This window comes from Columba livia, chromosome 2, assembly GCF_036013475.1.
Source record: "Columba livia isolate bColLiv1 breed racing homer chromosome 2, bColLiv1.pat.W.v2, whole genome shotgun sequence".
Lineage (NCBI taxonomy): Eukaryota > Metazoa > Chordata > Aves > Columbiformes > Columbidae > Columba > Columba livia.
Genome location: NC_088603.1, coordinates 122,833,107 through 122,846,068, shown reverse-complemented (window position 1 = coordinate 122,846,068; position 12,962 = coordinate 122,833,107). Strand labels below are relative to the sequence as shown.

General features: G+C 39.6%; 1 protein-coding gene across 9 annotated transcripts in view; it reads right to left on the bottom strand.

Moving 5' to 3' along the window:
- The window catches only part of FAM110B (family with sequence similarity 110 member B), a 128,765-nt gene that overhangs the window by 58,102 nt on the left and 57,701 nt on the right, over window positions 1-12,962 (bottom strand). For 2 of the 9 annotated variants that reach the window (XM_005506492.3, XM_065053606.1), the window contains exon 1: window positions 2,116-2,714. The exons of the other annotated variants lie outside the window; for them this stretch is intronic. The gene's annotated coding sequence lies outside the window, so the exon portion shown is untranslated. Of the gene's footprint in view, window positions 1-2,115; window positions 2,715-12,962 lie in introns of those variants that run through there. 9 annotated transcript variants of the gene reach the window in all.

Below are 12,962 nucleotides of genomic sequence, written 5' to 3'. Positions count from 1 at the left end.
GAAATGCAATAACAAAGTATTACAGCTTATTTCTTCCTGTTAAGGTATTGCAAGTTTAAATTACACTTTCACCAGTTCTAGTTTCACGACTGTCATTCTTATCTGGTGATGCTTGTATAGATCATCACAGCTCTTTTTGGAGGCAGAGATGTCCACACCTAAATAACTGCTGGTGCAGTATTTCAGTTCCAGTGGGTGGTGGTATTCCCTGTACCAAGCACTAAAAATATGCTAACTTCTACAGCATTTTTCCAGCTGTGCCTTATGTTACTTACAAATAACGATAGCTTAATAGATGGAATAGAAAATAACAGCCTCTTGTCTCTTAAAAATACACACAGTCTTGAAAATACACACATTACTAACATAACTGTTCTTTGCAACAGCATCCCGTACATGAATAAAGGTCATAAAAATGTATATAAATTACTTCAGGTAAGGCATAGTTTAACTTAAAACCTCTTAAAGACACTTTTGGTTGTTGATTTGGAGAAATGAGGGAATATGAAACAGCCTGAGAACAACACACCTTCGTATCCAGGTTTAACTGTTAACATGCAAAATTGCCATTTTCCAAGCCTACATAGAAGACAACTTTGGAAATAAAACCGAGGTGAATGTAGACACCAAGATACCTATTTTAGTCAAGACCAAAAATTCAAAGAAACTGGTATGTACTAGCTGTGATTAAACCTCCCAAATATTTTGCCTTTTGAATATGCTATCACAAATAACAAAGCATGCGTATCTGTTGTCCCCACAGTCATACAAAGTTAGCAACCAAATAAGTGCTCACTCTAAAGGTTATCTACTCAGAGGGTAACACCATTTCATACCACAGAGTTTAAGAGTGAACAACTCAAATTTTATTTTAGTTCAAACAGTAGGAAAAACCTCTTAATGGATAGGTGCAAAAAGAAGAGTGAAGACTAATACCGAAATAGCTCCCGTTCCTAACACCTTTCTGATCCTGGCTGAGACAATCCACTCATACCTCAGACGCATGGTGGCAGCCAGCCAGCCAGATGACTAGTGACTTAATATACAAGTTCATGTGGGCTCTGGAGTCTGACAGAGACAAGGGCATTAACTTTGAAGTCTCAGCAGTCAGCCTCAATATTCAAAAGTCATCAAATGAGGCATGACTACATTAAGGGACTTTTTTTTTTCTATACTTCATGCTTGCTTCCTTCTGTTCTGAACAGCTTTCACTGTAGGATGTGCTCATTAAATATGTATGCTTTTTATAGGAAAAGTTGTGATCAATTGATGTGTAGGTCAAGTATGAAAAGAACTTAAATGGGTATGACGCTATGATAAATACTGTAATAGCTTCAGAATCATAGAGTAAAAGATCGGCGTATATACGCATATATATCTTGTTTCATTCTACTGATGAGGACAGTTCTGACAATAAACACGGCTTTGGGCCAAAATTCAGCCTTTGAGAACAATACAAATATATACAGATATTACAAATGTGTGTGCAAGCAAAGGATATACTGCAATCTACCAGACAGGGTGGCTTTAGTTTCATTTTGAAAACCACTTAAAATAAAACCCAGTGGATGAAACAAAGAATCCACCCAAACATGAAGGCTCCAGCATCTTTGTTGAAAGAACAATAGCATATTACTCCTCATCCCTCTATCTTGTTGCAAGAGAACCAACAAGATAGTTATTGCTGTTATCAAATTAAAGAACACTTCACAGAATTATTCTTTAAACTAATCACTATTTATAGAGATTTATTTTCATGTGCCAATCGTTATAAATGCTCTAATTCAATTGCTCTGCAGAAAACACCCCAATAAAAGAAATATTTCAATTAGCATAACAAAAGGCAGCCAGTAAAATCACTCACATGCACAGGCTCAAAATTTCAAATGAAAGCAATATTCCCATAGAAATACACTCTATTTTTGAACTAAATCCATTCTAATGATATGTTTTCTAATCTGACGGTTCTCCTGCCGGAGTACACATGATATTAATAAAAGCAAGATCAAATTAAACAGATGACATGATTAACAGTATTCATTTCATGCATGACTGTTTTACCGGAGAGATAAAGACCTGAAAGTAATTACCACCGAGTCAAACCCCTTCACTGACCTCCCGCCTTGCGACTAGCAGTCCTTAAGCACTGATGTTTTGCAACAAAGACCAGTGCCTTTCATCTGGGGGGGTTTCTTTTACGCTACGAGCCCAGCACCTCTCCCGTGGCACGCAGGCAGTACCTCTGTATCTATGTCTGTAATGCAGCATAAAGATGACTGGGGAAACCTATCAAACCGGCAGGCAGCAACCTCGCCCGCCAATAAGCGCCGGGCACATGCAGAATCCAGCACATGCTCGCTGGGGCTCGCAGCCCGTCACCGTCACCGCTGCCGAGCCGGCTGCTCAGCTAATTATAGCCCTTCGCTGGAGCACGGGGCTGCCGAGGCACCGCACGCTGGGAAATGAGAGCTGGACCGATCACACCTTTTAGCCGAAAGCATCAACATTTGGGATTTTGTCTGGGTGCATAAAGATGAAATTCCTGTTTGGGTTTGTTGGGGTTTTTTGAATTATTTGCCTATAAGAGGGTTTGTTTCGGTGTCCAATATATTTAGGAGTGCTCTTTCAGAAGATGAGCACTTGTAGTTTGCTAGGTCTATTAGAAGGAGATAATAAAACGTAGCAATTTATTCTGCCAGTATTCTTGTTTTGAAGGCACACATAACCAGCATCATATACAATGCAGATTTCCGATTGGTTTATGTCCAGTACTTCAAAATCTACACCATAGCCCTCAGATTGGTGAGGCACCACACATGGTCTTAGTGCACAGTAGCCCTACAGAAGTCAACAGGACCCCTCTGTCCTTTACATTGACACGTGGGCAGATACTCCAATGACCCGAGCGCTTCTGTGTGCGTTGGCACATAAAGTCCTAACTAAGCTTTCATGAGGCTACGATGGAAATGCCAAGGAAATTTTTGCCATTATGCAAAACAGCTGAATTCATTTGGAAAATACTTAACCATGAGCCCTTCTAAGTATGGAGAACTGACTCAAATAAGGCTTACACGCATCTTTTAAATATGTAAGTCCACGAAACTAAGGAATGTTAAGATCTAAGAGACAACTGTATATTTGAAAGATGCTGAGAGCTCCTACAATATCAGGTAAATAATTATGAGAAAAAAAAACAGGCACCTGTAATTTATTCTTCCTTGACAGCATATTTCATATTGATCTCTCTGATTAGCACAAATCGGGGCGGTGGGGGGGGGGGGGGGGGGCGGAATAAATCTGAAGTTTCCTGTCCCTACATGGTTCATATAATCAACTAATCTCTACACTGACCAAAAGGTTTTCAAATGTCAGTGGCAAGATGAAAGTACACAGCCTGTTTCTCAGAAGTTCCAGGGCCGGTTGTCTCTCCTGAGGTACAGTATATTTTTCATGACTCATATTGCCAAAACATCATAATGCTACAGCATTATGTGTATACAAACTTTACAACACTTTAAGATGTTCCACTAAGCTACACATAAGCCACAGCCACAAACATTATGCTTAGAATAGTCTGAACCCCACTGCAATAATGAGCTCCTATATGCCCACACTAGCATTCTTCCTAATTCTTTACTCTTATCACTAGTGCCATACAGTATCAGGCACAGCCCAAGTGCATGATATTAAGGGCTGTTTATAGATATTTTAATCTATCATACTTAGCTTGAGAACAAAAATTATATTCGCTACTACATAAAACATTACTAACGGAACAAGACTTTCATGTTGCAACACAGTGCAAGACCATATTTATTGACAATATGTAAATAGCTGTGCTACAGCTTTTTTAATCTGCCAGTGAAAATTGCTCATAACGAGTGCTGTGTGCTAGAAACAGACTTCATCTCTGTAAGAAAAATATTCTCAAAGCTATATATGGCTAGAAATAAAAATGAAACACAGGAAGAGTGACATTTTGCTCCTTGATTCAACTTTCAGTCAACATTAAGCTGTGTGTTGCAATAAATGAAGGAGGCTGTTTTATTAAGTCTTACTTTTCAGATTACACCATTTAAGGAGCACATAAATTTTTATAAACTGTGCTTCTTTAAAATACTGTAGAATATTCCAGCTTTCTCAGCAGTACTGCTTGAAGCCAGAAAACTATGTATTTCATTAATAAAGGCAGGAGGAGCAGTTATACAAAGGTTAAAAACTTAATTTAAAAAGCATTTAAGAGACATGGGAAGAAGAGGTGCTCAATTATTTGATTATCAGATAAGCAATGATTTTTCTAGCAATGTTTTGCCGAAGGTAGCAACAGGAGAACATGATCAGTAGTCTTGGCCCCAGACCTCTAATCAAGCTTTTGGGAATGCTCATATTTGCCAAGCAAAGGAAAATACACACATATACCCACTAAATTTAAAAAAAAAAAAAAAAAAAAGGACTTAAATAATAATTCTAATCTAATCCCCCCTTCACAGACCACCAAGCTACCTATGACAGGTAAGAAAACAACCAAGAACCCTTAAACAGAAATTAAACTTCAGCTGCCACAAGCAGTTGTGGCTCCCTCCCACGCAAGCGGCTGAGCTCATGTCTCCCCCACCTCTCCCCAGCAGCTCCCCAAGCCCTCGCTGCTCCCTCCTGCGTGTGTCACTTCCTTTTTTTAAAACCTCATGGCAGCAGCAGTTGGGGGACACCCTACCAAATCTAACATCATGTCAGGTCCTCTATTAGGATGTTTCCCTATCAACAGCTGCAAACTGCAAAGTTGAATTTCAAGAGGCACCTACTTGTCTCTGCAACACAACCAACACTCACTAAATTTCCATGCTTAGCTAGCAGACAAGTCAGAAGTGTCTCCATATCCAACTCAGTTTGAACAGTCACTTCTAACCATCACAACAATGTGCTGGTCAATAAAGGTGTAGGGAACAGCATGGCATGTCTGATGTCTGGAGGCAGAGGTGGTTTGCAAGGGTCCACATCCAGCAGAGGCAGGTGGCTAAAACTCCATCTGAGAACACCACAGAGCTCCATCAGCCTGCCCCACCACCTGTGGTGACCACACACAAGTGCCTGGACCATGTACAAGACCTGGGACAGGACACAGGCCAGCAAGAGGACAAGAGAAGTTTCAGGAGGACACAGTCACAAGAGACTCCTCAGCTCCAGCAAGACTCTGTTGGAGGTCAACAACTTGTAAAAGGTACGTGAGTTGGCCGATATTCAGCAGACTTGGTAGAACTGGAAGTCTGCAGACTGGTGGCAAACTCACCACAATATCTATCATCATTTGTGGAGGAAAAAACATGGGCCTAGCATCTGCCATATAAACATTTCTCAGAAAGTCACAAGTGCCAAGCTTCAAGGTCAGCTCTCAGCATGGAAAAAAACTATGTCCATTTCATGGAGCACAGGGACACTTCTCACACGGATCCTGATTTCAATCTGGTAAGACAGCAGTTACCTGTACATGTGTGCATATACATCTGCATATATGTCAGTGCAATTGATCATGTTTTGAAGTTGGTCAGCTAACCTGCAACTTTAGGGCTTTTTTCCAAATAGGCTAATTATAAATCCAAGTGCCCCAGACAGCACTTCCTCTGGATGCTTAATAACAGGCAGAGACATCTCAGTATTAAAGCCAGAGATTCTCTACAGGACAGTATTAAGACTGATTCCTACAGAGTATTTTTAATAGCATTCATATTCACTTTTTCCTCAGAATCACATAAAAAGAAAAAAAAAAAACCCACATCCACATTGCAAAGGACATGACCATCCCTCACCTCCACAGACCTACAAGTTGGCAGTGATTCACTGGAGACTGAACTGACTAAAATGAAGACACCGGTCCACCATCGCCACCTCAGAGAAGCAGGGGAAGAATTGTTAAGCAGTCAGTGAGGTGTGTTTCATCCTATGGCTAATGGATGCAGTAAAGAAGGATCTGAAGTGAAGCTTGAAGCAGATTTACTACACTGAGCACTTGCACTTTTCCCACACAACCAGACGTGGAAGAACACAGTATCAGAATTCTGTGAACACAGAAATCACAAATGTGAATGATAAGACATTTTGAAGACTTCACATCAACCTAAAATGTGCTTCCTATCACATACCACTCTGACACTTCTCCAACCCAATGTCAACCTTCTCCAACCCAATGTCAACCTTCTAACGTCCCAGTGTTCAAATTCCTCAGGTTCCTTCCATTTCTCCTTCACTACAATGTATTTTTCCACCCTCTATGCTATTTCAGCAATCACCTCAAACCACACAAATATCTTTCGTGTCCTCTTGTCTTTCCACTCTACTTATTTTTCTTCCACTGCCTTTCCTCACAGTCGGCAGCAGAGGTGCAGTATGAACTGTCGATTTCAGAAAACAACACAGCTGTCAGCACAACCGAGACCTTAACAAGACTGAAACATGTGTGTCTCCTAGCCAACACTTCATGACCTCTGGCTGACCAGCCAGATGGCCGTGAAGTTGGTGAACCACAGAAAGGGACCACGCTGCTTATTAGTAACACAGTAAGCATAAGAAATAGCCTTAGGTAGTGCATAGAAGTCATGGACCCCATATAGTGCATACCTGGCTTGCATAAAATGAATGCTGATGACCCTAGTGAGCCAAAGATTGTAAAATATAGTATAGAAAAAGCAGCCTCTGCTTCCAAGTGGACAACTGAGAGAGACATGTTATCAGACCATAAAAAACACGTTTGAAAAGGAAACAATTAAAAAAAGGACACAAAAACAAACCTCAAACAAAAAAAAGAAACAACAAACATGACTGACTGTAAGATGCTAAAGTCCTTACACAAGGCATAATGGTAGCAAAAGTCAGCTGCTTACAAGGACATGGGAGGTGTGCTTGTCTACACTGGAACAAGACACTAGAGGGTTTTGTAGATGAAGATACATTTTTTGTATTCCATGTGGTGGAAAACAGGGAACCTGAGAGCGTCACTTAAGTCAGAAAGCTGACACAAATACAGATTTTCCTCAGTGGAAGAGCAGAAAAAAAGAGCTTGCAATATAATAAGTATACTTCCCATACCTCTACATTATTAATCTTCATCACCAAGGCTGGCACTTTCTTCTCCTCTATTTACTATCATTTTCACTATGACCACATTAAAGCAATGGGTGACACAATCTGATGCTGAGTATATCTAACTGAGATATCTATAGATTGGCCTGGGAAAACTTTAAATTATATTCTTCCATTAGAAGACAGGTGCAATTTTTCAAAAATGCTATACTGCAAAAGCTGAAAGGATGAGGTGCAGCGCTCCTCTCTTTGAAGAAAAAACTCCCTCAGACTTGCTCACTTCTGTAATTAAGAACATTATTTCCAATTCTGAGTAGAAAGTGAAGCTCTGAGGCTTTCTTTGATCTTATGTGATGACAATGAAGACCCATCAAGCTCTCTAAAGCCCATTGTGTTTTTATTCTTCAAAGACTGTTTTCCGCTCTCTTACATCTCTCTATGCAAGAAGGTGTTTATGTTGAGCTGCAAAATGCAACTAGAAAGCAAGTCAAGGTGTGACTGTTGGAACATGAAGTGGTTCCTCACAGATGCTACCGCATATAGGCATTCACTCAACTTCTGGCCTGCTGCCAGCCAGCTGGCTGGGAGCTCAGACACTGCAAACCTTTCAGACTTCAAGTCTCCAGTCCACACCCATAATTCAGAGTTTCAGAGCAACTCTCAGATCTTATTACTTTACACAAGAGTTGAAGATATTCAGCACAATCAATCCCAGAAGAGAACTAGCTTCAAATGCAATGGGCTTTGGTTATCATTTCAAGGCTCACAAGTTTGAAGACAGCCTACTAAACTTTGAGCCTTTTTAGCCAAATGTAAAATAAATTTAGATTTTAATCTTTGAAAGACTGTTAATTTAATGACTAGAAATTGTGTCCATCTAAAACCAGCAGCTGTGACTTGCTATACGAGAATCCAGTCTTGCAGTCTTCTTACAAGAAACCAGAAGCACTTTGCTGGCACAGATGAAGAGCCTTTCTTGGAAGAGAGGCTTAATTATTTAATGGAGCAAGCCAAAAGCCCTTTCATAAAAGAGTTTTCAGGACTCTCATTCCATATAATGTTCCTGAAGAAGAGCATACTTGCACCTCGGGCAGCTTGTAGACCTAGCAGTTGAAGTTTGCAGGGCTGATAAGATCCCAGCCCCTGCTTGCAGGACTGCTTGTAGTTTTTATCCTACCCTCTGATGCAAAATGCATGCATGGGTCACATAACTACAGCTATGAAAAATTAGTATAAATGGGGACAGATAAGTGCCCACCTCTCAAGTCTAGAGACTCCCACTCCTTGTTTTCCACCCCTTTCTGACCATTTGAACACACTCCCCTCCCTGCATACTGCTCTGACTAAGGTGAGGGGGAGAGTGATGTCCTACCAAAACTGGCACAGGAGCTGAGGAGTGCTCTGAAGAAGATGGGAAACATGCACCACAGGAACTCAGTCACATCGCGGGAATAAATTACTTACTGGTCTGCCTTCTCAAACTTTTCTTGGGCAAAACAGCAGGCATTTTCTTTACCTTCCCTTCCTAGGCCCGGCAGCAAAAAATGTTGCCTAGTTTCTCTACAGCACATGTCTGGATGGCAATGTAGCCTCACACAAGTCACCACTTGTAACACTGCTGCTGTCAATAACCAGAATTACTTCAGGTGGCCATCCTCATGAAGTGCTGACTGCTCAGAGGATCAATCCCAAATCAGATAGAGCCTTTTATACCCCTTTGTCCCAGCTGCAAATCAACAGGGCTTCCAGAATAGGGTTCTAAAAGCACAGGCATCAGGATCTTCAGTTTTACATTAAACAAAATGCAAGTACAGAACAACCTTTGTCTCACTAGCACTGTCATTTAACACCACTGAATAGACACAGAATTTTAGTAGGCATTTATTTATTTTGGCAAGAATTTCTATCAACATGAGATCAGGAATAAAGCAGGCTAATGGTTATAGGTCTGAACCTAGTCTTCACTGCAAACTCAAACGCATTTTGTGAGCATAAATATGCAGCAAGTATGCCTTATCTTTTCTAATACTGTACCCTGCAAAGAACAGCACATTTTTGAGATCATTGGTTTCCCAATGCCTCATGCAGGTCATCTATCAGTGGTGAGTCTAAAAGTCACAAACATATCAGAGGGGGAAGGGGAAATCAGTAATCCTACAACAACATAACATTAATAGCATAACAATAATCCTTTCTTGTCCCTATAAGAATTAGGTACAAACAAACACGGGAAAATAAGGTTAAAAGGTGATCTCTCAAAATTAAATGAAGTCAGAACTGGAGCTTTCAATCTGTCTCAAACATGTTATCTCCTGCATGCTCTATGATAATGTAGTCCTCAGTGATCTGAACAAGAAAGTCTCTCCTTGCTCCCCAAACTTTTGCCTTAATCAGGGTCTAAAGAAGGAGCTGCTCCAAAGCTAATCAGCAAATAAAACAGATATTGATATTTTCAAAGCAAATTCCAGCAGCCTGTAGTCAAAACATAAGCAGCATAACCACAGTAAAAGCGTTGTTAGAAAGGGAAACATGAGCAAGTTTCAAAGTTGCATAAGTGCTTAACACTGACTTCACTGTACGTGTTATTCATATTTTTTAACAGAAACCACATAATTATGAAAAACACTGCATAACCTAAAAGCCATCATAATTTCTATACTCAGTTGGATTGCTGCATGCAATCCCACCATATCCCACCCACTAGCATAAATATTCATATTTGGAAGGACCAAGGAGAAGCAATGTAAATAACCCTGCGCATAGTGCTGAGATTCATACTGATCAGTTCAGCACACAGGCTACAGTGTGTGCATGGCTAACCTGCAATATCTAACCATTTATCTCACTTAAAGTATTCAAGCTATTCTGGGTATTTAGAACTGCCCCATTTATATAATTCCATATGTGTTTCATTAAAACCAAATTGAAATAGCTTTGAAATACTGATGTTGAGAAGGATTTAGAAGGCTCATTTTCTCTCTTTTGGTACTTAGAATATAATAATCTCTTGTGGTAAATTAGTATACCATGTCAGGAAATGGTAGCTTCTACTATTGCTCTGCATCTCATCAATACAATGAGACAAAACCCAAACAAATTTATCTATGAATACTGTTTTTAACACTAATTTAGAAGTTAGGGTAATGATTTAACTATGTTTAGAAGCATCTGCTCATTCAGAACATGGGATTTAAACTGACGTTTTCAGATCTGAGACTGAATAAAGGAAAAGTCTGAAAATTACCTTTCACCTTTTGCGGTAATCACATTATTTTAGGACTCTCTAAACATGTTTCTTCAACTCCCAGTGAAAGCAGAGATTTGGAGTAAAACCAAAAACTCCTTCAAGCCTTCCCCATCATATTTTACACTAGAATATCTGATGTCTTCCATCCCATGGCATCCCTCCAGCCTTCCTGCAGCTGAAGTCTGAGTTAATGTTTGGTAGAACTTATAGACAACTTCTTCAAGTAAATAAAAATACAAGAGGAAAAAGTACCAAGCCAAACTAATTGGGGATATATGAGATGGGCTGGAGGTAGAGGGGAAAAAAAAAAAAAAAGGCTAAAATTTGTAGAAGCTGATGGTGATGAAAGAGATGCAGGCCTCCTCTTCACAAGTTCACTAAGTCAAAAAAACCTCAAAAGAATAAAATCAAAACAGGGAAAAAAAAGGCCCAAAAGAAAGGGGCAACAAAACCCACACCTAACAGATATGAACAGGCAGAGAAGTCCAGAAAACAAAGTATGCCTTCTAGCTGGCAGTACATCTTTGCTCACCTCATCAGCTTTGAAAGCCTGCTGGCAGCAGGCTTTACAAAACTCGTGAGGAAAGAAGTAAAATTGTCATTGTTGTGTACGTTATTTGCATCTCACTCGTAGAAATCTCGGGGGAACCTACCCGTAACTACTTTAAAAACAGAATTATCCAGGCAAAGATCCTTCCCAGCAGCAACACAAGCAGCAGTTCATATTAACTGTATTTCATGCAGTGTGGACATAACTTTTTTTACAGGTAAACAGATTTAATTTACGTAGTCTTCAAGGCAGTCAGATGGAAAAACACTATTGATTTCACATCTGACCCCCCTGCAACTCAGCACTACAATCTAGTGAGCTAAAAAGGCAGACACCCTGACCTGTGGTTAAATACTGCAGTCTGTGGCACACAGCATTTCCTCAATGGAGGAGGAAAGTAGTGAAGGCCAACCACCAGAATGAAGGCATTGCTGGAGCTGGTTGCTCCAGGGACACCATCAACAGGCCAGAACCCTCAGCAAGCAGCAGAGAGAAAACATTTCTTCTTAAAAATGGTATTTCCCTCCAACTTAAAGTGAAGCCTGTTGGTAGGCGGGGTTAAATATTTTGTATTTGAAAGTACAGTGAAAGAAGACAGAGGACTTACCCTCAACATGCCCTGACCATCAGAAGAAAGAGCCTGTGAAGAGCCTGCAGAGGCTGTACTCGTGAGAACGCTTGGGAACACTTCATACCTTGTTTTGGGGTTTTGTTTTTCTAAACATTCATGAAACTCACTGTAGCTTACAACTGAGAAAATGAAGATAGAAACAAGGATAAGAAGATAGAACAAAGCTAAATATAGGTATAGTTACCTGATGCTTTAGATAACTGGTGAGTCATTTCAGTACTTGCACTAGAATTAAAGCATTCAAAAATTAAAGGCTGCTGGTGCACAATTTATAAAAGAAGACTATATGCATATCCACACTACATCTCATAAATCCTTTTTTCCTCCCCTCCTCTCCAAAATTACCTGTCTTTTATATTACAAGATGAAACCTTTAACACAAGGAGTACCATTAATATGAAGACTCAGTGTATTAAGCTAACAAGATCTGAAGTTACCTATAAACACCTTCTTCTTCCTTTAACACTGAAATTTATAACATAGACTGTGATTAAAACAGATGAGTGCAGTAACTTGGTATAATCATAAGCAATCGTTCCAGAAAAATATGATCTAATACTTGTAATTTAAAAATTATCTTGCAATCTGACTTACAAAGTAAAGAAAGCAGGTATCATTCAGGTGAGTCAACATTTTCATTACAGGCTGCCTATCCCACTGAGAATTCAAGTGACTGAACATTGCAAAAGAACATGTTCTTGTAGAAATAAGTTATCAAGATATAACTCAAAACAGCCACAAAGTAAGCATGGTGTATATAGGTTTATTCATTTCTGTGAAGCTATTCTCATTAGTAGAACACAGACAGATGACAAATAGAAAGCTCTATAGAAGACAAAACCCCACTGGAATAATCCACAGGTAACAGAAGACTTCATTTAGAATTGATGCAAATACATCAAGCTTGGATATCAGAATTATTACATTTTAATGCCAAGCAATTCTGGCTAGAGATAATTTAAATCACACTAAAATGACTGACTAATTTTTGGCTGAGGTCATGTATCTTAGTCTTGCTTTGCTCAAGCAATTTACCATGGAACGCTTCTGATCAAACACTGTTTGTTTATATGACACATGAGAAAATCCTTCACTTCTCTGAAAGTTTACAGCATCCTAACCTAATATAAATTATAAATTGTGGATGCAACAGGCAGTAGCAATGAAAGAGAAAGTGAATACTTTTTTTAACAATATTAAGCAGATCTATGCATAAGCCATGTACCTTTCTAGAAAATACCTTATAGATTAAAAAACTATATTACAGATGTTGGCACGTATAAATAAGTGAAAGTTGATTTAGGTGGCAGATAGTGCATTTATCTAGCATAAGAATTTAGGCTTATCAAGTCAATTAAGAACCCTGTCATTTGGAAGCTTGTTATTTTGGGGGGAGGAGGGATAAGGAGAGGGTAACAAGCTCTTCTCATGCCCCAGTGCCATAGCAGGAGGACTCAGCA